The 26,328-nt window shown below is 32.5% G+C and overlaps 1 protein-coding gene, 1 long non-coding RNA gene and 1 pseudogene across 2 annotated transcripts in view; 2 read left to right on the forward strand and 1 right to left on the reverse strand.

The window, feature by feature from the left end:
• PTPRK (protein tyrosine phosphatase, receptor type K) overlaps positions 1-26,328 on the forward strand; it is a 498,113-nt gene that overhangs the window by 127,082 nt on the left and 344,703 nt on the right. The window lies entirely within an intron of this gene.
• LOC111738764 overlaps positions 18,600-26,328 on the forward strand; it is a 15,634-nt gene continuing 7,905 nt past the window's right edge. The window contains exon 1 of the long non-coding RNA XR_002779967.1: positions 18,600-20,566. This is a non-coding gene — a long non-coding RNA (uncharacterized LOC111738764). The remainder of the gene's footprint in view (positions 20,567-26,328) is intronic.
• LOC111738776 lies at positions 21,115-21,232 on the reverse strand (annotated as a pseudogene).

Genomic DNA, 26,328 nt, shown 5'->3' on the forward strand with positions numbered 1-26,328 from the left:
ATTAATTTAGTTTTAAATATATTTTTAGTATTTTTGTTATGACTATTTATTTATTATGCTTTATTTAGTCTTTCAGAATTTTCTAAATTCAGAAAAGTCTTCCTAAGCTAAGTCTGAATTTTAGATATGACAATTTTAGACCTAACCACTGGAAATGAAATGTCAGTTCTGGTGATTGAAGAGACAAAATTTTGTCAATATCATCTCTGAACTTGTTGAATAATATGATACAAAAAAATTCCCAAAAGTTAAAACGTCAATACTAAACAACAGCACACCACAAATGTACAAGGTAAACAAAACCTAAATGTTACATTTCTAAAATATGGTTTATAAATGAATATAGTAAATATATCCTTTGAAAACTTTTTTTATTGGTTCACCTGGTGAGGTGTTCTTTTGAGATCAGGATGAAGTAAATCTGTTTTCTATTCTCAGTTGTCACTTTCTATGGCTGAATAAGCAAATGGTTATTTGTGAAGCTGAACTGAGCCATAATTTTCTTGCCAGAGAAATAAATCGGTACTAGGTAGCTGACACCCTTCGCTTCTTATGTTTGACCCTTATGTTGTCAACAGAGTTATTTAGTTTTGTGCATAGGTTTTTATTTTTCTTTCAAAGTTATATAACCTTATTTTCCTGATACATGTACATTAAAGAAACTCCCATAATATTTCTCTGTGGAATATTTAGCCATTTTTTTTTTTTAAATATATATATGTAAAATTGAAAAAGGTGGTCTAGGATGCACATTTTGACTGTTTATCATCAGAGAATAATCAGAGAGATGTTGATTTATGGAAATGTTACTATTATTAATTACCATTGAAGATGGGTAATGAATAGCTAAAGAGATACTGCTCAGATGACCTTGTTGGCTCACCTTTGATGAACAGCTTAATCGGTGGTTATAGTACAGGATGATATGCACAGAAAATGAAAGTGTTTGAAATTCAGCCACATCTTCCAATTAGTAGGACATTAAGTAATTAATCATGCAGAGGAGGGAAAAAGGTCACGGCCACTTTATTTTTGCTGAATGTAACTTGTATTTAGTCTTCAGAGAAGGTGAAAGAAAGCACCCGTGTGTATATTCTTCTTTTACTGGTCTCTTTTTACAATATATTCTGCCCCCCCACCCCCCATTTTCCTTCTGATATTCCTTTAAAATGCTCACTGAACATTATCTGTTCATAGTTTGAAAAAGGAAACATATTTAGATTTATTCTATTAAAATTTAATGAATGATCTATTTATTTTCAAATTGTTAGGCATGCTTTTTTTTTTCCTTTATTAAAAAAAATCTTCAAATATTTGGCAGTCCTACAGTAAGAACTGTTGAACTTTCTATAAAGTACTTGGACGTTGTTAATTGGCTTCATTTTAATGATCTTTTTTGGACTGGAAAAAAAGAAGGTAAGAAGAAAAACAGGGTCAATAAATAGATTAGAATAAAAGAAGAATGAAGATGGGTAGAAGAGAAAAATAGAGAAAGAAAATTATTTGTCCTTGTTTGAAGACATAATACCATCAATAATTGCTTCAAGTGTTCTTCAGCAGTCATCTCCCCTGCCCCGCCCATTCTTGTCAGGTGACAATGATGGCGGCTCAAAGGCCTGCCAAGTATGTTTAAAATAGCATACAAAAGAATGAGTATGTCCTATTGGCCAAAAAACATGAAAATGTGAGTACCTACTCAACTCAGTCATGAAGGAAATGCAAATTAAAACCACAATGATAAATTACTACACACTCTGCAGAAAGTTGAAGATCAAAATTTCAAGTATTGGTGAAAGTGTGGAGCAAGTAAAGGTCATATACTACTAGTCTGAGTATAAATCTGTGCAACCTAATGACCCAACAGATCCATTCTCCAATATAAGCTTGTCAAATTAATTCCAACCTTCTTCTCTTCAAAAGTCTGGTATATAAACAAACAAAGCCACAGAGAATGAGAGATGTTGCATGAAACTAGAAATTGTTTTTCATCTCAAATACATTCGTGCCCATGAACTTGTTTGTCACACATTCCTTTATACTTGTGATGTTATGAAAGAAATTCATCTGACCATTCTATTATATTTTCTGTCTTAGATATGAGAGTAGGGATTATGATTGACATCTCAGTATATTTATCTTGTAATTATAACCTCCTTTCCTTTTTAACAGGTTTTTGTAAAATGACTAATTGAATTTTGGAGTCTCTAGAGTACTTTTTGACAATACTTAAAGTTATGACTACACTGTATTCTACCTTCAATCTGGTACTTTTACTGATAATAATATAAATCACTATACAGAATTCCTTTTGTAAAATGTACATACTGTATGTGTATGCATAGTATTTAGTATATATACATATATAGTAAAAAAAAATTAAAACCTTCAGTCATTAAGTTAATTCGAAGATTGATTAAAGTAAAAATCCATTTCTCCTCTGTTAAAAAACTTAGTGAGGTATATTCAATAGTTTAAGGCCCTGCTGGATCTCAATTCTGCCCCTTTGTCAAATTCCCAAACTAAAATGTAGAGAGCAAATGTCATTACAAAGAAAAACATCAGAAATGAACAATGCTAGTAACAAATGTTTCTTTATATTAAAATATTACTTTTAGAACTGTGTATTTTTTGTCATTTTTAAAAATCTCAGTTTTAACATGAAATATTAGCTAGATATTAAAATAAAGCTTGTCTTCAAATATTTATTTGGAGAGACTAAACATGTTTGTATATTTAATGGAGAGCTTACATGAGTCACATGATTTTATGCCTGGCTTTTTTCTGATAGTTTGATGTGGTGAAAATCAAATAAAACATTGGTGTCCGCAATTTTATTCATATGATAATATTTTATAGGCAACACAATTTTAATTTTTTTTTTTGATACTGGTGTCTTAGTTTTAAAAGAGAAGACTTAATCATAATGTATTAAACAATATTATGTGTGCAGTGTATCCCATTGTAATACCTCTGAGGAGAAATTTCAAGGGAGTTTTTGTAGTGACTTACCATTTCTAACTTGTAGTCAATCTCTCTGGGAAACTTAATCATTAAAATTAGTGGATCACATTGTATAATGTTTGCATCGCCCTATTACAGACAATAAAAAACATGTTTCTACATGTTCATAACTGCCAAAATCTTAACAGATGTGAACTAATAGAATTATTTGACAGCAAATCTACCAGACGCAAACATGGCAGAGAGTGGTAGAATGAAGTTATACGCATACAGTTTTGGTAAAGAGATAATCGAGCTACAATGTTATGGCTAGTTTTGTTTCTGTTAGAGGACAGAACAAATCAGGCCAAAATGTTGGTTTATTTCCTTTTTGTCATCTAGTTATCGATGTTTGTTAATATGGCCAAAGATAGTGTATGTGTGAATCTGTGCAGTTAGTTGTCCTAAGAACTGAGAAATGGGTGGTAGTCGGGAGAAGCGAGGGGAGACAAGGCAGAGAGATGGGGAAGAGTTAGAAAATAGCTTAACATCAGTTCATTAACATAGTTGGAAAATCTCTAGATATTGGATACAAATGTTAGGTTTTAAGTAGGTGATGGAGCCTGTAAATATCAGATTAAAGCTGGAAGGCTCATCATTCAGTGATTTCAGATTTTTTTTTTTTAAACAATCCTTTTTCTTTTTTGAAACAATACTTCTTAGTAATGAAATGTGGAAAATGAATCAAAAAAGAGCCAGTGGTCCTAGAACCTGCTTACTCTATTTTTCCTATATCCTTATTCCAACTCCGTTCCCCTCCATCATCTTACGCTCCATTAAGATGGCTTCTGTGAAAAACAATTAAGGAAGTAAGGATCCAAGGGACAGTTTGACAACGATGGTTTGATGTACACTCAACACTTTCAGATGAGCATCTCTGAGATCAAGATACTTGCTACTATTAGTTATGACATTGGTAGCTTACTGAATTTTACTATACCAGGGACATGATATATATTTTTTAATCCTCACGTGAAACCTGTACAATTAGTAACATTTTAGAGACGTGTAGAGTCATTAACTTCCTTAAAGCTACTCAAGAATGGGATTTGAACCTAAGTCTGTCTAATATCAAAATTACTCTTGACACAGTGCCATCTTGCTTTAAAATTATAGTGTAGCTGACAAATATCCTTGACTGATGATGTACATTTAAATCTACTATATAGTCAGCTATATATTAAATTTAATTCACAGTGATTTTCTACTATTTCATATAAAATACTATTTCTTTTTAAAATTTAAAAGCTTCACATGACTTTTTCTTAAGCTTCACATGAAATAGAATCTGAGTCTTGCCGTTGTTTGGAATTGCTGCTGCACTAATGGTTTCCTCCATGATATTCTCACCCCCTACGGAGATCCTTTGTCCTTTCTTTGATTTACCTGTCTGCTATTTTTAGTTATTTGATGAATACTTGCTACATGTCTGTCTAAGCAAACCTTTAGAAACATATATTATCCACTGTCTCATTAGAGCACACAAAGTAGAAAAATTCATGGACTAAAGGACTCAGACTAAAGTTTAGAGTTTGAAAGTAATTTTAAGAATTTCTTTGCAATGGGCTATTTTAGGACTACAATTATGGGCTTATTTCAATGCGTTCTTCCAAAACATATTATCATGTGTCTGTTGACGCTTTTGCCCTCAGCACCAAGAAGATAGTTTACCACATTTGAGTTCCTTATTAAAAGCAGTTGGGAGCTGGAAGCAGTTCAGGGTCACAGAGTGAAAGGCTGTAATGGACCACGTGAAAGGTGAGACACTTCATGAAGGCTGATTTTTAATGTAAGGACTATTACCCTTGTGGACATAAATGCAGCATGAAGAATGTCTAAATTGCAGTGGACAGAAATGGCATGCTGAGACAAGAGTATTTTCTTGGTATTCCAGGTACATAATGTATCTAAGTTAGATATAGCCCAGTATATCTTAGGAGGAAAAACAGCCTAGTATTAAAAAAAGAATAATGTTAATATTGATGTCAGTGCTAGAGAACTTCCAAACTTCTAAACAAATTAAAGATAAGATACAGAGTAATTTCAAAGTCTATACAGTCACCCTTAACATATACCTTAAAATCAATACAAAGTCCAAATAAACCAAATTACTTTTCCATTGTGGGAATTTGAGGGAAAGTACAGTACCTTATACTTTTCCCTCCAAAAATAAACTTGCCTCATAATGGCTCAGCAACTCTCTTAGACGTTCACAGTTTAAAAGCTTACTATCTTTCAAATACAAGAATAATGTCAGGGTGGGTAAAAATATACAAAAAAGCAATGAAAGGCAAGAGATTAAACTAGAGATTCTTTAAAAATATGTGATGTTAATTATTTTGTATAGTTAATATTGTGAAAAATATAGAGCTATGCTTATATTTAATTATCATTACATAAAAAGATGCTTTAAAAATATTGGAAGATTGTCAGTTTTCAAATCTAATTTCTGCCAAGAGTTCTATAGTATATCGTACAGGCATTTTACCCCTCTGAAGAGAAAATTATTGATTGGGAAATATTTTTCAATGAAAAGTGAATATTTTATATATTTAGAGCACATCAAAACTTGGAAATGCCAACAGTACCATGAAATCCTTACCTAGGGACATCGATTAAAAAGATATGCTGACTTTTTGTAGTTTATGAGAATAAAATTAAATAGAATAATTGCACAAATTTTATCAAGTTGATTATGTGTTTCTGTGCCTCCTCCCCTCCCCCTAGTTTTTAAATAGTTGATGAGTTAAATGGGACAATGGAGTGGCAAATCTGACTATTCACATTGGGTGGATGATTTTTATCCTAGCCAGGTTAGACTTATAGGGTATTAAACAAAAGATGCTTTTCTGTGCACATCTGTGGAATCTCAGGCATTTTTATACATCATTTAGCTTAATTCTTATAAAAGCCCTTTAAGGTATGTATTAACTTCGTTCTGTAGATGAGGGACCTGAGGTTCAGAGAAGGTTAAGTAAATTGCTAGAGGTTTCTTGTCTTGGGAAAGTCAAGATTATGAATCCACGCATATAGAGATATACGAGAGAGATCTGACTTTTGAACTCTATATAAAGGAGTGTAAGTTAAGATCCTTCTTAAGAGGTTACAGAAAAAAGCTTCAGGGCTGACTTGGAAATGTACAAAAAGTTATATTATGCTTTCTCTAGCTGCAAGTATGGGAAGCCCAACTCAAATGTCTTTAAACCAAAAAGAAAACTGCTTTCACATAAGAGGTCCAGAATTGGCTAAATAAATGATTCAGTGATGTCTTCAAGGATCCAGGTTCTTCTGCCTCTCTGCTCTTCCATTCTGAAAGATTATCTTTTTACCTCGGGCTAGGTCCCCTCATAGGTACAGAGCTGCAGTTATTTGAGGTATTAAATTCAGACATGAAGACAAAAAGTTTGTGTGTTCATTATGCCTATGTTTTTTTAAGTAAATATAAAAAACTTTTCTGAGGTCCCTATCAATAGATTTATCTTCTTTCATAGTTGGCCAAAATAATATCACATATTCATACCCAAAACAATCAGTGATGGGGGAATGAGACATGTTTGGGTTATCCTTCTAGGTTCACTCTCCTACCCCAGCTGGAGCCAAAGCTGAGGCTTCCTCCGATGCATATGACCAGCCAGATTGTACTGGAATAAGGATGAGGGGGGTGTTGGCTAGGTAAACAACAATGCTTATTGTAGAACTATTTGATGCTTTTGTGGTAACATAGATCTGTAGGTGGTAGAATTTCAAAGTTGTGATATTTAAAAGAGTAGATAAATGAAGCATTTGATATAGAGTAGCATTGAATTCTCTAATGCATTGTCAGCCTGTTGTCAGTTTTTCGATTTCAAAGCATTTACTAGATCTGTAACTTGATAAGTGGGAAATCTTCCTGTCCTTAATAACATTTATTTTAGCTTTCTAACCTACAGTTGTTATTACTGAGAATTTTTGTATTCTCTCTTGTTTTCATTCTGAGTTTTATGACAAAAGAAGTAAGGTAACATACTTTACTCAAAACCAAAAAATGAGTCAAATGTTTTGTATATGTGGATGAGCACATGCTGTTAAGGTATATTTAATTCATTAATGAAGGAACCAACATAATGGTAAAGCTGGTTCAAAAGATTATAGGAACAAGGGAAGCATTTATAGTCACTAAAAACAAGAATATTGGATGAAGTTCCTCATTTTATCTTAAATAGATCAATGGTAATAAAATTAAAACCTTTGAGATTGCTACCAGAGAGAAATCATTTGTTTCTCTAGTGTCCAGAATTTATTTGCATTATTGTCATATAAGTATCATTTGTATTGCCATGAATTTTTTACAAATTAACATCTTCTCACAGATTTATAAAATATCTTAATAGTAAATAGTCACTCAATGGTACATACTCTTAAAGAATTAATTAATCCTTGGTTAAAGAACATTCAGTTATTCTTTTGCCTAGTTTCAAGTTTTGAACTTTTTTGCCTTTAATAGTTCCCTATTAATAAATAATCTTCATGGATAGTTCCTGTTAAAAATAACCCCAAAAGATGGCTTTATTTTGTTTTGGTCTGATTTATTTACATAGGTAAAACAAGAAGTGTTTATTAACAAATACAAGGCTTGTAGTGGGTTACTACTTTGCCATTAAACGTATCAAAACAGAAAAAAAATATATTCTTGCGTTTCTGAAGGACCAGTGGCAACAAGTATTATTTAAGGTTCTATTAAAGTATGAATTATAGGTCAAAAAGAAGGAAGAGCTTTAGTACAGAAAATAGAACATTAAATATGTACCAATAGTTTTCCAAACAAATAATTCTAATTCGATTTCCCTCATCGTTCATTAAGTTATACTTAACTAAATTTTGGTCTTTCGAATTTTGGGATTGCAGTCTGTTTCAAGAAGTCACCAGCCCTGGCAATTCTGGCTTAGTGTCCTGGTACAGTTTGGCTGAGGTGTAAGTGGTATCAGCACTGAAGCCTGTACCTATGAGGCTGGTCCTTGAAGACATCATAGTTACAAGTATCTGGGCCACTCCTTTCCACTGAGGCCTTTAGTAAGGACCTAATTTCTAGAACCTATAGCTTTGAGGAGAGTCTTCAGGTAAAACTATGGGAGGAATGCAAAAACAGCTTGCTGATAGAGACTGAATTGCTGTGATTAATTTATTATAGCAACCAACACTATCTGAGTGGAGAAAAGTTCTCTATCTGGGTACTGGACTTAATTATTTCATAAAGATTTGGTTATTGTTACCCCTGAGGGTAAGATTATATGGCCAATTGAGGTATTAACAGATTTCAGGTTCTTCCTGGAACTTGCATTGTCTTAGGCATATATTTTATTTTATTTTATTTTTTTATTTATTAAAATTATTGGGGTGACATAAAATAATGGTTAATAAAATCAAATAGGTTTCAGGTGTACAATTCAATAATGTGTCATATGTATACGCATTGTGTGTTCACCAACCAAAGTGTAAGTTTCCTTCTGCCACTAAATATTTGACACCCCTGCCACCCAACTACCTCTCCCGTCCCCGCTTTCTCTCTGGTAACCACTGATTCACTGTTTGTGTTCGTGAGTCTCTGTTTCTTGTCATGTTTGTTTGTCATGTGTGTTCGTTACTTTTAGTTTTATATCCCACATATGAGTGAAATCATATGGATCCCAACTATGTGTTTTATTTTAATAACATTTACCTGAAGAAAATTAATGTACGGAAGAGGTTGAACTTTCCTGATTTGAAGTTTTCCTCATGCAACTTTTACAGTGATGTTGAGGTAGTTAAAGTATATAGAGCATACCAAACATGCTTAATTATTTTTAGTTTACCTTGTCTGATAAGATAAAGGAACAAATCCTTGTGGTTATCCAAAGCCCTACAGAAAATTCCATAGTTTATAAGAAACATCTTGAAATTTTAATTTTTCTGAATTCAGGGTTTGTCTGGTATGCAGAATCAACAGAGTTATTGCAGGAAATTGGTTGCTTATCTAAGAGAGTAACATAGATGCCTGAGGATAAGGACTAATATCGATATTTTAATATTACTAATATTAATATTTTTATAATAGCAATTATATTATTGTATTAATTGCAATCAATATTTCACACTTAAAAATAAAACAGCAGAAGGTAACACTATTATAAGAAAACTTAACTCTTTTACAAGTAGTAAAGTTGTGTTTGTTTTTAATAATCAAAACCATAATAAAATCAATGCACAAAAATTTGTACTGGAGGGCTAAAGAATCTCTGCTCAAATTAAACGGAAGGTTAGGAATAATTTTTACAACCTCTTGCTAAGAGGATATTAAAATTACTGAGATCAATCTGTTACTTTAACACAAAGAAAACATAATTTCAGTCTGGCATTAATGTAATATTTGACAGTAAAGCTTTAAAATATTTACAAAAAAAGCCTATTAAAACCAAGCCAACTTTGACAAGTTTTAACACAATTCATTGCTTCTTTTCAAGGCTCATTATTTGTGGGTATTATACTCCAAGATAAATAAATTTCTCTCTGCAAATTTGTTACAATTTCTTATATTTGTCTTTAATGAATTTCTTCCACATCCTGAAACAAACTTGGATTTGTCTTTAATGAATTTCTTCCACATTTGTCTTTAATGAATTTCTTCCACATCCTGAAACAATCATACCTTTTTACCCACCTTCATGTCAAAATTATTCTTTTTTTCCCTGGCACCTAATAGACCATCATTTAGTTTACAGGTATCTTCCACTTAATGCCAAAAGTCTGTTTCTGAATATCATACATTCTGTATGAAAATGCTAACAGAGTCAATGTCCTATTATTTTAAATGAGAAAAATTATGTATTAAATTGTTAAACAAAATGCCCAGCTAATTAGAATATAACTAAAACACAGCATACATAATTGTTTTCAAAGAAGATGGCATAGTTTAAAACTATTTTCCTGATTCAAATAATATCATCCAAATAATTAAATGTTACAGAGTTGCTTTATATGAAATACATTGTTTTATATTCATTATATTCTGAACACATATCATTTGAGCTTTTAAAAATATTCACACAATTCTGATATTTTATTAACTGTATTTAAGTGTAATTCACAACTCTATGAATAGTTTTGTTTATATATAACATTGTTTTTGAGTCATAAGTTAAAATATTTTCTCAAAAAAAATATTGGCCAAAAATCTTTGTAATGAGAGGTATCTCTGCTAAGTTAGATATTAAACCAAAAATCATCCAATTGATAAAAATGTTAATGAGGGAAACATTTGTTAAGATATGCCTGCGTATGTTTAATAACAAGTAGAAATTCACCTGAAACCAGTTGTCAAGACAAATTTACTTAATGAAAAGGAGTCATTTATTAAAAAAGAAAAAGTTAATTTGAAATTCTTGATAAGGAACAAGCCTGTTAGAGTATGAATATACTTATTAAATTAGTAGCTACTGCAACAAATAGATTATCTTTCTGTGAAATGTTTTAGAAATAAATTCAATATTAAGTAGAGATATCATTTGGATATTACATTTATCTTATATATCTAGTATTGTAATCTATTCTACACATGGCTAAGAAATAACTTGTAATTTTATAGAAAATAAAAATTTCTTCAAACTATAAAAGACTTGTGAATGTAAGTCTACTAATTTTGATTTACCAGGTTTATGGCTTAAAAAAATGATATCTAAAACAATGCTAAATGATATACTAGTGTTCATAAAATGACAGCATTTTTGAAAATAGATTTAAGAGACTGATACTTTAAGAATAAGATGGAATAAAACCACCATTCACGTTTATGCAGTTTAACACTTTGCATGCCACATAGACATGCAATAAATAATCGTTGAATGAGTGACTCAAAATCTTTTAAAACACGAATGAGCTTTTTAAACTTTTTTCTTGAGAACATGTACTAATTATCTTGAAATTCAAATTATTTTCAAATGAATAAGTAGATGTAATGATAATATTGATAAAAAATGGGAGGCGTTTTAGAAAATGATTTGAATTATCAACTGCTGTTAATGTATTCTGCTGTTGCTAAACTGGCCTATTTAAGCATTTCCGTGTAAATGAATGAGATGGGTCCAGTTATGAGGATAGTCTAAGTGGGTTTAACTCCAGCCCTTTTATTTCCTCTTCTTTCTATATGTAGAAATGATCTCTGGTGCTTTCTCTTTTCACTTTTTTTTATACTAAACATTGTTTGTGTTTATGCTTTCTCTGTGTGCTATGTGAAATCTTTGGAGTTGTGTATCTTCACAACAGTATTGGAAGATGATATTTCACATTTTGTCTTACAGTTTAACTTGGCTATTGAGAATATAGTAAAACCTAACATTATGTGATAAGTACTGATTTTGGACCTCCATCCTCCATCCCCCGACACTTCCACCCACCCTGCCCCCAACACACACACTGGATTACTCAGGTAGATTTATTGCCAGTGAAATCAAGAAATAGAATCTCCTTAATTTGGTGGAAGGGACTATTTCTTCTGTCCTCTTTTACTCAAAACTAAAATCAATGAATACAATAAGCAGTGGAAAGAGCTAATTATTGCTGTGATATGTTATATTTGTCATTATAAAGTCCAGGTTTTTCTCAAGTTTATATAAATCCTTTGTACTGATCTCCATGTTAAAAAAAAAAATAGGAGAACATCATGCCATTTTCTTATTTATGCAGGGCTGAGCAATTTTTTACTAGTCCAATGGCAGTAGTCCAAAAGTAATTTGGAATATTAAATGCTGTGTATTTGTGTTTAGTAAGTGGACACCTTCACGCCCAAAGATGTCATTAGACTGGAATGAATGAAGAGAAATAAGTGATCAATAAAAACATTTTATAATTTTCAGGTGGGTTTCTTTCATGCTGTTTTAAAGTATTTAGTATCAACTTTTTATGGACCCTTGACTATACATGTTTATACTATAATACTATCGTATAATAATAACAGTGTACCATAATAGAAGACGCATTCCTTTGTGCTGAATTTTCCTTGTATTTTGACATACAAAACTCCCAAATTCAGTGTAGCATATAGTTTCAGTAGTAGCACCAGAATAGTACTCTTAGCACCAAGAAAATGATTTTCCATTAATCTAAAAGAGACTTTAGAGAGTATCTCTTGTATAGACTTTCCTTTTACAAATAAAATACTGTTGAGGTAGGTAACTGACACAGAAGTCATAGTCACCCGAATTCAAATCCAGGTTCTATTGCTTGCAATTTGGTCATGATACCAACGTTTTTCAACTTCCATTTTCTCATTAGGAATAAGATCTCCCTCTCCCTCTCCCTCTCCCTCTCCCTTTCCCTCTCCCTCTTCCTCTCTGTCATCAGTGAAAGGAAATTATATTTTTGTAGCATCTGGTGGTATCTAGTATGTAGTTAATGCTTAATATTTTTCTTCTTCCCTCTAGCCCAAGGTGACATGGCTGGTTAGTAATCTCATTAATCTGTAAGAAATTGATTTGAATTCTTTTCATTTACTTTTTTTAGTAAGAAATAAATTGCATTTCCCCATTATATTTTTTCAGCAGCTCGTTAGGAATTATTATATGTCCAATTCAGAAAATTACCTTTTCTACATAATTGTTCACTGAATGCAGGTGCTTTGCACTATGCCACATAATGATATCTGAAAATGATTTCTGTAGAAATTATTGTAGGTCAACTCGAACTATTCCAATATTATTCTTAACAAATATAGGATATTTGACATGAAAATAATTTGGAAAAGGTTTATTATTTCTCAACTTTTTAAGACTGTTTTTACATAATTATTTTTCTATTGGGCTTACTGAAATGCTTTGTGATCATTCTTATTTTACATTTTAAAAAGAAAATGCATCATTTTTCTTTGGATTTTACTTAATATTGAAAGAAGCTTTAGTTTATAGTGCCATAAAGGCCTAGCCTATACTGCCATAAAGACGTAGGAAGAAGACATAAAACATTGAGAAACTGGAAGGAAATTTTAAAGCATCTCCTACTACAAAAAGTGAGTGTGTGCTACTATACAAATACCTTTAAGCAAGCACCAGAAAGTATATATATATTTTAATCTGGATTTTCCATTGTGCAAACTGATTTTAGTTTTATAGCTTAAAGTAGAACTTATACAAGTACTTATTAGGCATGTACATATTTTGGAAAAATGTTAACCTTTTTTCAGAGACTAGTAATAAGCCCAGACTGTTAGTTGTTTTTTTTTTTCCTGAGAAAATAGTTTATGTTGGCTTCTCTTATGCCTTGGTTCCCTCTCTTGCAGATGAGAGAAGGATAAGTTCAATTCTCTTTGTTTACATCTATCTCATCTACATGTTGTATTGATAATTAATTTTTAGAGTTTTATGAACCTTTTAAAATTATAATATTGTGTATATGTGTGTGTGTGTGCATGTGTGCGTGTGTGTCTGTGTAGGTATGTGTGTGATTTTCCAGGAAAATGACACTGAATATCAGAAAATCACCCCAAACAGTATAGAATTCACTGGAGTTCAAAATCAGGCAGTTCTCTGAAGCACAGTCCTTAGGGGAAGATTGAATTTACAATGCAGAATAAAACTTACGCTTCGCTTATCTCCTGATCTGATATCTTGTACCGACTCAATCAAAGATGATGTATTTCTATAAAGTCTCCCCGCTATTCTTTTAATTTCATCTCCACTACTTCAAACAGAGTTAGTCGTATCCAGAGTTTAAAAGACTTAAAATACTTTATTTTCAAAGGATATTTCTTTGAAGTTTTTCCTCCCAAGACTATAATGTTTGTAGGTTATTTCTGTTATTATACGAACCCAGTGTTTGATGTTCTTTTTGCATAGTGTTGAGATTAACACATTTGTAGAGGTTTACGTCTAGGATGAACATGAATTAGAAAGTCCCTTCCTTACTATTTCTTCTTGTACTTACCTGTTGTCTATGAGAAAGCTTAGATCTATTATTTTGAGCTTCATTGTATTTTCCATTTTCTGCATCTCATTATTGATTATTTTCGGTAGAGCCATAAGTAAAAACAAACAACACACAAGCACAAAAGTATCATTAAAAAAACAAAATATTGAAATACCAAACATTATTAAACAACAAAGTAAACACTAAGGGAGTCTGCTGTCCACTCTATGAAATTAATACCCTGGAATTCCAAAGTATTTTTCTCCTTGATCTAGCCAACAAGTGTTAGAGAGGAACAGATGACTTGCTCAGCATTTCCCATCTACAGCCTGTAAAGAATTTGATATTTTGGGGAGATACACCTAATACTTTAATGGAGAAAAGGAAGCACTTGAAGCATTTTTTTAGTAAAAGCTTATTATTTTGGAAGGCTCATGCTTCAAGTTCTAATACTTGGACTTGGACATATGTACACTTTTTGGACAAATGGTGTTTCTTTAAAAATACAATCAGGACATTAATAGTTGCCCTCTTTTTTTCTTCAGAGGGTAGTTGGAAGGATCAAAATAATACATTGTGTGAACATACTTTGAAAAACAGTGAAAGTAAATTTTAATAGCCCCAACAAGTAATAAGTATCTCTTACTGGTAAGGTAAAAAAAATTGGACCTGGTCTCATTAATTGCTTCATGTCATTTTACTAGCCAATACTTCAAAGAAGAGTAAATCATATGGTTCACAGCAATACATTTTATATCATTTAATTGATTCATGGTGTTTTATCCCTGACTGTAGATAGCAATGGCAGAGTAGAGAGAGAGAGAGTCGGAAGCAGGAACCAGGTACACTGGAGTATGTGGAAATAAAATGGCAGAAATAGGAATTGACCAAGTTCAAAAGAGAACAGAGTGCAGCTTTTAGTAAGAAACTAAACAGACCAGTGAAAGGAGATGAGACAAGTAGTCAAGGATTAGGAACCGTGTTTTATTTATTTATTTATTTTTTCTAACTGTGCCTACAATAGTACTGTACTGTGATATTCGGTAATTAAAATAGCCACTTAAAGTTTAATTTCTAAGGTCATTTTAGCCATAACATATAAATGATCATTTCATTCTGTTATTTTTCAATCTTGTTTTAACTTTAGATAGTGTAACAATGATCCAGGAATGAAGGTAAAGTTTGAAGATAATTATTATAGATAAAAATAGCAATTAAAAAAAAGAAGATAGATGACATCAGAAAATGATGAAATTCTGCTCTGTAAAATTTTCATCAAAGTGAAATATATATATATATAATTTTCAATTTTATAGTATATTTCACATGAAATTCTTTGGGCTTCTTTGAAAAAAAAAAAAAGAGAGAAAGATTCTATCTATACATTACCAGTAATTAATTTGGAGTCTAGTCTTTATTTTCCTGAAAAATATTTTTCTCAATATTTCTTTTTTATTTGTATGTTCAGTGGCAATGTTTGTAATGTTCATTTTCTTCTGATTTTATAACTAGTGCTTGTATAGTGTGCAGAAATTTAAATGAATCAGAAAACCATAAAAAAATGCACATCTCATAACCAAGATAAAACCATTATCAATAGTTTCATGTTATTTCCCCTCCAATGAGAGTCTGTTTTTATATGTATAGAGTGTTTGTGTATACATGTCTGTATATGTATGTTTATGTATGAAATTATGACCATATAGTATATAGGATTCTTTCCATTTCTTTGTTACCTAATACATTATTGGTATTTCCTCATCTTCCAAGATAATTTTAGGATGGATAACATAAAGATTCTTAATTATATAGAAGTGGCATACAATTTTATGTATTTCTGCAGTATTAGGCTTACATATTTTCTTTCCTTCTTTTTTCTGTCATTAATACTGCAGTAAATATCCAAAACTTTTATAGTTTATAATTATTATCTTTCAGAAGATGGCTAAATAGGAACTACTCAGTCTTGTTTAGAGGCAGAACATAATCTAGGTTTTATTTATCTTATTTTATTATATTTACTCTCTAGTACATACATGTAAAAAAATTCTTATATGTAAATGAAAGTAACTTATATGTAAATGAAAGTAATATGTGTAGTTAATTTGTTTGATTTCCATAGAGGTTTGTGAATCTGCAGATCCTAAAAACTATACTGCATCTATAGATTATATCTGAAGCATAATTCTTGACTGTATTGGAGTTAAACGAAGCAAGAAACAAGTTCTTTTTCTCACATTAAGAAAGGAAGAGTTTTAATGTGTTTAAAATACAACCTAATTTATATGCTTATAACAGTTCTGAAGTTGATTAAAGTCTGTAGAGTGAATGAAAATTGCATGTAGTTCTCATTTTAGTTGACCTTCCATGTTAATTAGGACATTTTTTTTCATTTATTTTGGAGCTAAGTACATTTTCTTTGTCTAATAAACTTTGAATCTGTTTTTTGGGCTTCTTGCTTTAGTAAAGTTGATCACTTTCAGATCCCTTTTAACTTTCGTCAGGATTTTGAATAACAAATCAAAGTACTATGATAATGATAATTTAGATTCTAGTTACCTATTACTTACCAATTCATTTATTCATTCACTTAAAAATATTCATTTAATAGCATATGTGCCATGCACTCATCCAGGCCCTTGGGATAAATTCACGAACAAAACAGACAAAACTCCTTGCCCTTAAGGATCTTGTATTTTGATGGGAAGAGAGATAGTAGAAAAAATTTAAATATATAGTATTTCTGAGTGCCATGGAGAAAACCAAAGACTTGAAAAACATGTGAGAAAGCTAGCCATGCAGATATCCAGGAAGAGAGGGATCAGTAAGTAGGAAGTCCCCGAAAGAGAAGTACACCTGATATTTGAGCAGAGTAATAACATATGGCCAGTTTGGCCAAAGGAGAGTGAGTGTGAGGGGTCACAGTAGAAGAGAAAGTTAGGGTACTAATAGTAATTTATAGGGCCATCAACAGGACTTTGTAGGAATATAAGTGAAGTGATCTGATTTGACTTGTATCTTCACATGGTCAAAATGACTGCAGGATGTGATGAATAGAAATTAGGATAGAGCAAGAGTCAAAACAGGAGACTAATTAGGAGCCTGTGGTGATAATCTAAGTGAGAGAAGATTGTGGTTTGGGACCAAGATATAATCAAAGGAAGTGATTAAACATTAGTTTTAATGGGTTTGGATAACATTAGATTCATAGTGTCAAGTACGAATATAAAGTGTTTTGGCCTGAGTGTTTGGAAGGATGAGATAAACATTAACTGAGATGGGGATGTACGTGGGGAAGGGGTAGATGTTTAGAGAAGAACAGGAATTAGGTTTTAGAGATGTTAAGTTTGCAATACCTATTTGATATCTAAATCTGATATTCAGAGAAGAGGACAGTTTGGGACTCTTCAATATATAGATAATATTTGAAACCATGAAACAAGATGAGATCACAATGGTAGGTATAGAGAACAGAAGAGTTCCAAGGAATGAATCAAGCATTACTCTAATGTTTGGAATTCAAAGATGAGGAGAAATATACAAAGGAAACTAAGCAGTAATGGCCTGTGTCATCAGAGGAATATGTACCATATCAAGAAACAAAGCAACAAATATTGAGAATGATGCAGATGAATTTAGAATAGAATTATCAAAAATCATTCTACTTTCTATCTTTGTCAGTAAGAAGAAAAATAATATGAAGCAAGGTATAAAATTAATATTAAAATGTACAGTGGAGAGAGGTCCTGGAAAATTGGAAGTTGGGGACTGCGCCTTTGTTTTTGGGGTTATTATCTTTTTTATGTAGCAAGTGGAAAAAAATAAATATAATTAATTGAAACATGATAAAATATAATCACACATACAGTAGAAACAATTTTGTTACTGAATAGAATGATTACTTCTAGTACTGAGACTAAGTGTACCCGTAGGCAGGCAAAAGATTGGTCTTATAAACAGAAATTTAGAGTGACCACTAATATAGGAAGGATGTATGATAGAGAAGCTCACATTCTAGACCACTATACCTGGATGCATATTTATTGTATAATTACCTTAAATAATTTGGAATGTTATTATTAACATAATGAAAAATTAGAATATTAGGTCTAGAAGGAAAGATAATTTCAAGTAACATTTAGGCAATATTTTAAGACAATTATGGAATGCTAGTTCTCAAAGCTGGTGATATTTTAGAATAACTGATTATTCTTTATAAAGGATTGATGCTACTCTCTCAGAAACTTCTGTTTAATTGTTTTGAGTTAGGGCCAGGGCATATGTATCTATTTAAAGTCCCCCAGCTGATTCTAATGTGCAACACCTAAGTAGTAAACATTAAAATAATGGAATGGAAAGCAAAGGAAGTATGTATGTGTTTTTTGTAAGCCATTTCTAGCATTTTGTGTTATAGTAGGTTATCCTGTTTTTGTTTATAAATGCATTCGAATATGTCAGTGCCTGATAGTATAGGTACTGCACATCAAAATATGAATTAACACACTTTTGCAAGGTATAAAGTCCAAGACGTTAGCCTAGAAATTGTATTTAAGCATACCATCATTTGATGAAAAATCATAAAAATAGTACACGAGCGCTAAAAAAAAATCAAGTTGGTTGAATAAGAGCCTAAGTATAAAATCTTTGATAAAAACTATCATGGTGTGCCATGTGCATCTTCCTTTTACTTGGAAATACTAACTAAAATATATATCAGAATGTTTCAAGTCTTAGATTACAATTCCTGTCTAAAAATTACCTCATTATTTTTCCAAATTTACAATGTAGGATGCATCCATGCGATGTTACATACACACTCAAATTCATATACACATGTATACCAAAATCTTTTCTATTCAAAATTTGGCAAGAAGAATGAAAGAATTTAGGGCACTGTCATGTCAGAAATGTTTTTTGTAATATACCAAGAAGTTAGCCCTACTCTTTTGGGAGCAGGGAATAGGGCTCTATTGTGTGTTCCATGGAGTAGTCATTCATACCAATCATTCATGTTCGTTAGAGCATCATGTGTGTGCACTTAAAATGCAGCCTTAACTAAAATTGTTATTTTCTGTCTTCAATAACTTAAAATCATGTATGCAAGACCAACTGCAGATATATCCCCTATTTGTCCTTAGATTTCTGGTTTACTTTTCAACTCTTTGAAACTTTTTTCAAGGATTAAATGAAATAACATGTGGAACGTGCCTACTTCCTTTGGTTTTCCTGGATACATTGAATGTTGGAATGGATTGAAACCTAATATTTGGCTTGATTTTTTTGTTGTTCTTGAAAGAACTTGTGGATGAACATGGTCTTAACCACCACATCCGAGGCATTAGAAAATTCTTTCCTTTTTTTCTACCAATTCTTCTTTAGTTTTACTTTTTAAAAAAAAATCCCTCCCGCCCTCTGCCTCTTTAATCTCCCTTCCCACTTCCACCCTTGACCTATGGATGTTGCCATTTCCCCTTAAGAACTGGATCTCTGAAGGCGAGGCGTCTCTTCCCACATGCTCACAGCGTGCACTCGGGCCCTGGTGCACCTGGGGTATGGTCCTTGCCTCCACCTGGGGTGCAAACCCAGGACCTTCTGCGAGTAAAGCAGACGTGCTAACCACTACACTATGGAGCCACCCCCTTCAGTTTAACTTCTTCATTTCTAATTTTGTTTATCGCTATTACCTGGTCTACTTGTGCCATTCCTTTGTTATGATATAGGCAACCGGTAGCAGAGCTGTTCCTAGAATACTGACTTGATAGTTTAAGATTAAAGTCAGATATTTATCACTTGGTAATAGAATAAGACATGAGCTTAACACTAGGTAGGCCACTAATTGTACGGGCTCCAAATAATAGGGAGAGACCTTGGACATCTGGGCCAATGTTCATCCCATGTAGCTTTGTGTGCCCCAAGAGTTTCTAACTTCTAAGCTGCTTTCCTGCTGGTAAAATGCTCTTGAATGCATAGCTTAAGCAGATTCATTAAAAAGCTGAGAATTTGAGGATGAGGAATAAAACTTGGAATGGCCTTTTTTCGAGATTAAATACACATTTATTTATTACTCAGGGAAGCAAAGGTCGGTGGTAGTTGGGGAGTCGGTGATTAAGATGCTACCACTATTCCATTTTGACTTTCTTTTGGAAAGAAAGAGTCTATTTAGCCAAGAATGAGCTAGGTTGAAATATGCAGATGAGGTGTGAGAAGGTTTGGGAAGGTCAGCAGCAGATTGTAATGGATTTTGAAGTGTTCCAAGTTATTATAGTAACTATCAATTTAGACCTATAAGAGCAGTGACAATGTTACAATTGTAGTTAAAATCTAAAATTGCATTAAAGTGTTTTCGTGAGTACATACAATTAACATGTGCTAACAAGCTATTCAATTTGGGTTAGAAGTGCTTTTTGCAATAAGTGTTATTTTATGTGATTGATATTGAAGTAGCTATTTTTTACTAATTCCACATTATAGTCCATATAGAGTCAAAACTGATTAAACAAACAATAAAATGAATTGGCAGGATAATAATCATGAGGGGGAGAATGGAAGACAAAGTGTTTTGAGTTTCATGCTGATGGGGATGATACGAGTGGTAGAGTGTGGAAAAGCATCATGTAATTCATAGACAAATCCCAGTATTTCTGTTTATTCAGTTTCAGTTCACTGATTTGTTTGAATATAATGGACTTGTTTATATTGTGCTTTTGAAATGTTTTGAGGCCAATGAAATTTTCTAAGTATTCAGTTATACTGAAACAATAGCCACAAGACATGGTAAAGTTATTGACCAAGCTAACAAAGGGCAGATGGAAAAACACAATTTGTATTTATCAGTTTTGGTGTTATTGCTTAGAACCAAATATTTAAAATATTTCTAAGGCAAACAAACTTCAATTTAATAGTGATTATTTTTTGTAATAAATCATGAAGTACTATTTTTATCCTTAAATAATAAGTTACACGTTCTTTTTTAATGAAATCAATCGATTTTTTTAAATGTAGTAATGAAAGTCTAAAACTAATTTACAAAATGATGATTCTTTTTTTGTTGGGACTTTTATATAGAAATTTGGAATGTTTATGTGATCATTTTTAACTTACTTTTTTATTATTTTTATTTTATTGTTTTATTTTTTTTAGACAAGGCAATCTTGGTTCAACCTTGTCAGCTTACAATCTCTTATTTTCTTATTTTCTTATTTTTTACGCTTACAGCACCTGGTCTTCCTAGGTGGTCTCTATCCAAGTACTAACCAGGCCCGACCCTGCTTAGCTTCTGAGCTCAGATGGGATTGGGCTTGTTCAGAGTAGCATGGCTGTAGATGATAATTTTTAACTTAAAACTTAAGAATTTTCTTGAGTGGAAAATTTCCACTCAAAGCAATGTCCATTTAAGTAGGTTTTAAAATAGAAAAATGCAAACCTGATATGATGAATTATCTCGGTGTTAAAAAAGACACTGCTTCATGAATATTGCTATGAAAAACTACCTGAGATCCCTAAAGACCTATGAAAGAGAAAGATTTTCTTTAGGAAATGAAAAAAAAAAAAAAAAAACTGGAGCAATAGCTTTGGGAACCCAGAGTTCTATTCCCTGTTTTACCGTTAATTCCGTAGCTATTAGCAACTAATTTAACCTTCTAAAACCTTTTCTTCATTTGGATAAAGAATGAGTAATACTTGCCAGCTACATCAATAACAGGGATGCCCTGGTGGATGATGATGTTTATTTAGTACATTAAGCTCTGTAGGTGGGAAGGCAAGTACTACAATATGAGCACAAGCTGTTATCATTGAACTGCTTGTATTTTAAAAAAATGTTTATTTAAAAAATATTTAGTTTTGATCTGTTATGTGCAAGGGACAAAATGACATGTTCTTCCCGGTAGATTCTAAGACCTCGAAATGCAGTCTATTTTTTACTCGTTATTGTAATGAGTATATGTCTGTTCAAGATATGCTTTTAATCTTCTACGTGGGAATAATCTGCAAATGTTTATTTAGACCATAAATATGAATGATGTAGTCTTAAAAGTATTAAGACACGAAATGTGTGTATGTGTTCATGTACACGGTAGAGAAACTGAATTAAGACGGACTTTTGTTTTGAACAAGATCTAAACTTTATTTACCATCACTATTGTTTCCTTCATGATTAAACTGTTTGCATTCTCCTCAATTTTTCAGTCTCCTATGTACTCTTGTTTTATTGATTTCCCCCCACCCCCAAATTTTGAATGGTTTGTTCCTCTATAAGGCTGTCAGCTTTAAAGGGAAGGGACTCATGTTTCCTGCTTTCTAAGTATTTCCCATCATCAGAATACAGTGCTCAGTCCTAAAATAGATTTCCTCACAAGAGTAGCCATAAAATAATCTTCAGAAACATGACATTCACATCTGTGTGGCATATGACACACTAGATGTTTGTATACTGAAATGTAAGAGAAGAGATATAAAGTAATTTAAGTTTTAAAAAAAATTCTAAACCTTGTTTTTTAAATTTATTAAATGTCCATAAGCTACCCAACTTCTCAATAAGTATATATTGAGTTTGGAAAGAAAGTAATTTATATAGGATTATTAAAATTTAACCTACTTAATTCCATTCTTTGGACATGGAATACAACTAAATTTATTCAAAATATTCATATCTACGTCACGTATTTAAGGATGAGGAATAAATAGTCCTTTTTACTCATAGGTTTTTATTTCACCTGGTGAATGACAACATTAAATTTCAATTTATCAGACTAGGTTCTAATATATTTTGAATATCTTATAAGTTGTTTATCTATACTGTACTTATCTACTTAGGTTTTACTTAAAATAACTGGTCTTTGAGCCTTATTTACATATGGAAATATTCCATTTTCTTTTCAAAGCTCTTTGAAGCGAAACTGTACTTTGGAAAAGTGCCTACTCTCTAAAATCATTATTATTGTACTTTTGAAGACTGCATCTCTTCTTCAGGAATATAGAAATAGGAAATAATTCCGTGAAACTTCAGTTAAGAGTGGTGGGACAGCGAGGAGGCAAAATTATATAAATGTACCTTCAGGATAACTTTTTTTCCTTTGGTCAAATGCGTCCTACATCTTAAAGGCAGAAAGCTTGACTTCTGAAGTGGTGGTGGAAGTTAAATTGCATGCAAAGCCAAGTTTTTTAAAAGGAAGTGAATTAAGTCTTCTGTGCAGTTTTGCTTTTTGGTGATTTTTGTGACTTTGGAAAAAAGCGAAGGGTTTTATTCTTATATATTCTCTGAATAATGGAAAGATTTTCTGGTACCTGAATTTTAAAAACCATTATTGTAGTTTATAATCTTATAGTACTTTGTAACTGGGGAGTATTTTAGAAACCTAGCCTAACTTCCTTTTCAGACATGAAAATTTGGTCTCAGAGAATTTTAAGTACTTGCTTGGTGAAGAGCACAGAGCACTACTTAGAGTTAGGTTATAACAGGGGTTGCTTGTCCCTTACTCTGGTCCTGTGATTATAAAGAGTTAAAGAAAATGACTCAGATACTTCTCATTCCAGTTACTAGCAATCTTGGGTCAGTAGTGCTTATTTTGTGTTATAAATAAATCAGAAGTAACTTGAAAAGAATAACAAAGCTTCATTGGGGGAAAATTAAGGTTACTCAAAGGAAGCTGCAACTAGTCAGAGGAAGCAACCAGTAAAGACAGGATTTTGCTCATTGGCTTTATCACAGATTTGCCTGCATTTAGATGTTTTGTTTTGTTTTTAAACAGAAAAGCTAATTGTTAAGGTACCTCTCCCTTTATTGGAATTACTCTTACATTAATTAATTTTGTTTTGTTCCTTTAAATATCGTAAGTGCCAATCATGGCCCTGTCCCTTTTAATCTCGGATCCTCTTTCAATTTATTTTCTCTGCTCTCTGTCACCCTAAATTGAGTCATTCTCTCCTTCAGTCTCGGCTTCCTGTTTTCCCTGCCTACCCTCAACACCTTTTCTTTTCCATGTCTAACTATCAGTGAGATCGATTTTATAATTTCCTGACATCTGTAGACTTAACTCCAGTGATTTATAATACAAGCTCAGCAATTCTAGAATGAGATGATATATACACATTTTGCATTATTTTTGATTGTTGAAGTGGGGAAAGCTATGCATGCACATTAGAGCTAACACTGTAACTCATTCAAGTGAGAATATTTTTTTCCCAAAGGTTCTCTCAAACTCTCAAATAGGATATTACTTTGTATTTTTTGTTTTATAAGTAGTTAATGGCTTCCATTTTAGCACTGCTGTTATGTGCTAAGAGACCTGTGTTTGATGTAGGGACCTCATTAGTATTAATGAGGACCACATTAGGGGTTTGATTTATATATGAAACAACTTGGAAGGAGAGACTCTCTATGCCATACTTACTATTATCATTGATTTTAACATGTGCATTCTATCAACACAACTCATAGATTCAGCAAAGGGCAGTGGTGATCAAATCTGACCAATTAGACTCTAAGAGAGCTTAGAAAAATACCTGTGCTGGTCCTACCTGAGACCAATTAAATTCAAATCTCCAGGGAAAGGGCCAGAATATTGGTATTTTTAAAAGTATTCCAACATACGCCATGGTGTGCCAACGTATGGCAATGGTGTGCCAACGTATGCCAATATTAGATGTATTAGGAGAATCTCAGAATTCGGCAAGATTTGGATATGAGAAATCTGCCATTCTGGGACCAAGAGGATATTCTAATGAGCAATTTTACATATCTTTAAAATTCTGGAATCATGTGATATTGTTAATCTTTCTTTAAATAAATGTCAAACTGGATAGGATTAATGATGGAAGGACCGTGGAGAGTGGAGCTGGATAACTTAGTATCACCTGTTGCCGATGTTGAAAAACTAGCATAAAGAATACTACATAAAGTAGAATTGCATTTAATTTAATCATATACCAACAAATGTTTATTGATGGCCTGCTATGTATCAGGCACAAAGTTTAGAAAAGTGAACAAAATACTAATATATTCTGCCCCTATTAACTTTAGATCCTTAAGGAAGATGCCATATAGCGGCCAAGGTACTCTCATACAGTAGGTCCAGCACAGCTCCTATTCCCCCCTACCCCTCCCCACCCTCTGCCCCAGTGTTGGAACATTTGAGGCTCAGATGAGTGTTTTGCTTGGAGTTAGAGGTCCACTTCAATGAAGATACATATAACACTGGAGTTGTCTTCTGCATGTACAGAAGCAGATATTGTGACAGGTAGGAAGAAAGTGACAGTATGAAGGGAATAGCAGGTCCATATTTGTCACCTCACATGCATGTTCATTAAATCTAAAAGCAGCCAAACTGCTGACATAATTCTAATTCACTCTCTTTTCTGCTTTTTGAACCCACACAGTTGATCTGATGTAATTTAAATACATATCTGAGATGCCTTCACGTCTTCATTGTATATTATTGCTGTAAAGCTGCGAGGCATTGTGGACATAGAAGCTCTGGTGTTAGAAAGGCCTGGTTCGTTTCTCAGCTCTCTCTCCTACAGTGGATAAGTTGCCTTAAACTTCTTTAAGCCATTGTTTACTCAGACGTAAAGCTGATAAAATGATATTCACTTTATAGTTTTATGCAGGTTTGACGTATATAAAGCCCTTAGCCCAATACTTCATATATATAGAAGCTTAGTAAACAGAAGTTTGTGTTATTATGGAAGAAGCAATTTTTATTTAATACTTAAAATTGAGAAATATGGAAATTATAAGAACTTTAATATACCACAACAGAAGACGAGTGAGACATAATTTGTATAAATCCTTTATTCTAGGGTTTAATGTTTTAACTAAATCTGTTGTGTAAGTAAAAAGCTGGTCAGAGTGATAAACTACTCCCTGAAGCATCTAGGGTCCATTTCCTGTCTGTGCTTACCTTGGACTTCTCTGTTTGTCTCCTATACTAACAAGTTTTGTTAATTAATGGTGAGGGCTAGTCCATCAGGTGTACTCTGTGGAAAGGCTTATCTGTTCTCTACTCAAATAATTCATTTCTTGTGACTTATTTGAACACAGAGGAAATGTCTTGGATTAGTTCTTCCACAATGTTTGCAAAAAGATTCAGAGACTAGGAAAACACTCCTCTCAGTGGCTTGAAATGTAGATGACAGGTATCACAGTTTGAGAGTTCTCAAGAATGGCTTAGCATTTGCTTATCAGACCTGAGTATATTTTAAACCAATCTTATCAGATTTTCCCTGTTCTTGATTTAACTTAAACATTACAGAAAACCATTGTCTTGGAAAACACCCAACCCCGGACCTGTTCTCTCTGTTCTAAAAGATTGATATTGACAAGTTATATAATAATATAATATATACAATCCCAAAGTGCCAGTCAGCTCTCCGTAGCTGATGTAGGCACACCATGGTTATTGGTTATGTTCCACTGAGGTA

Source organism: Pteropus vampyrus, unplaced genomic scaffold (assembly GCF_000151845.1).
Source record: "Pteropus vampyrus isolate Shadow unplaced genomic scaffold, Pvam_2.0 Scaffold43, whole genome shotgun sequence".
NCBI classification, from domain to species: domain Eukaryota; kingdom Metazoa; phylum Chordata; class Mammalia; order Chiroptera; family Pteropodidae; genus Pteropus; species Pteropus vampyrus.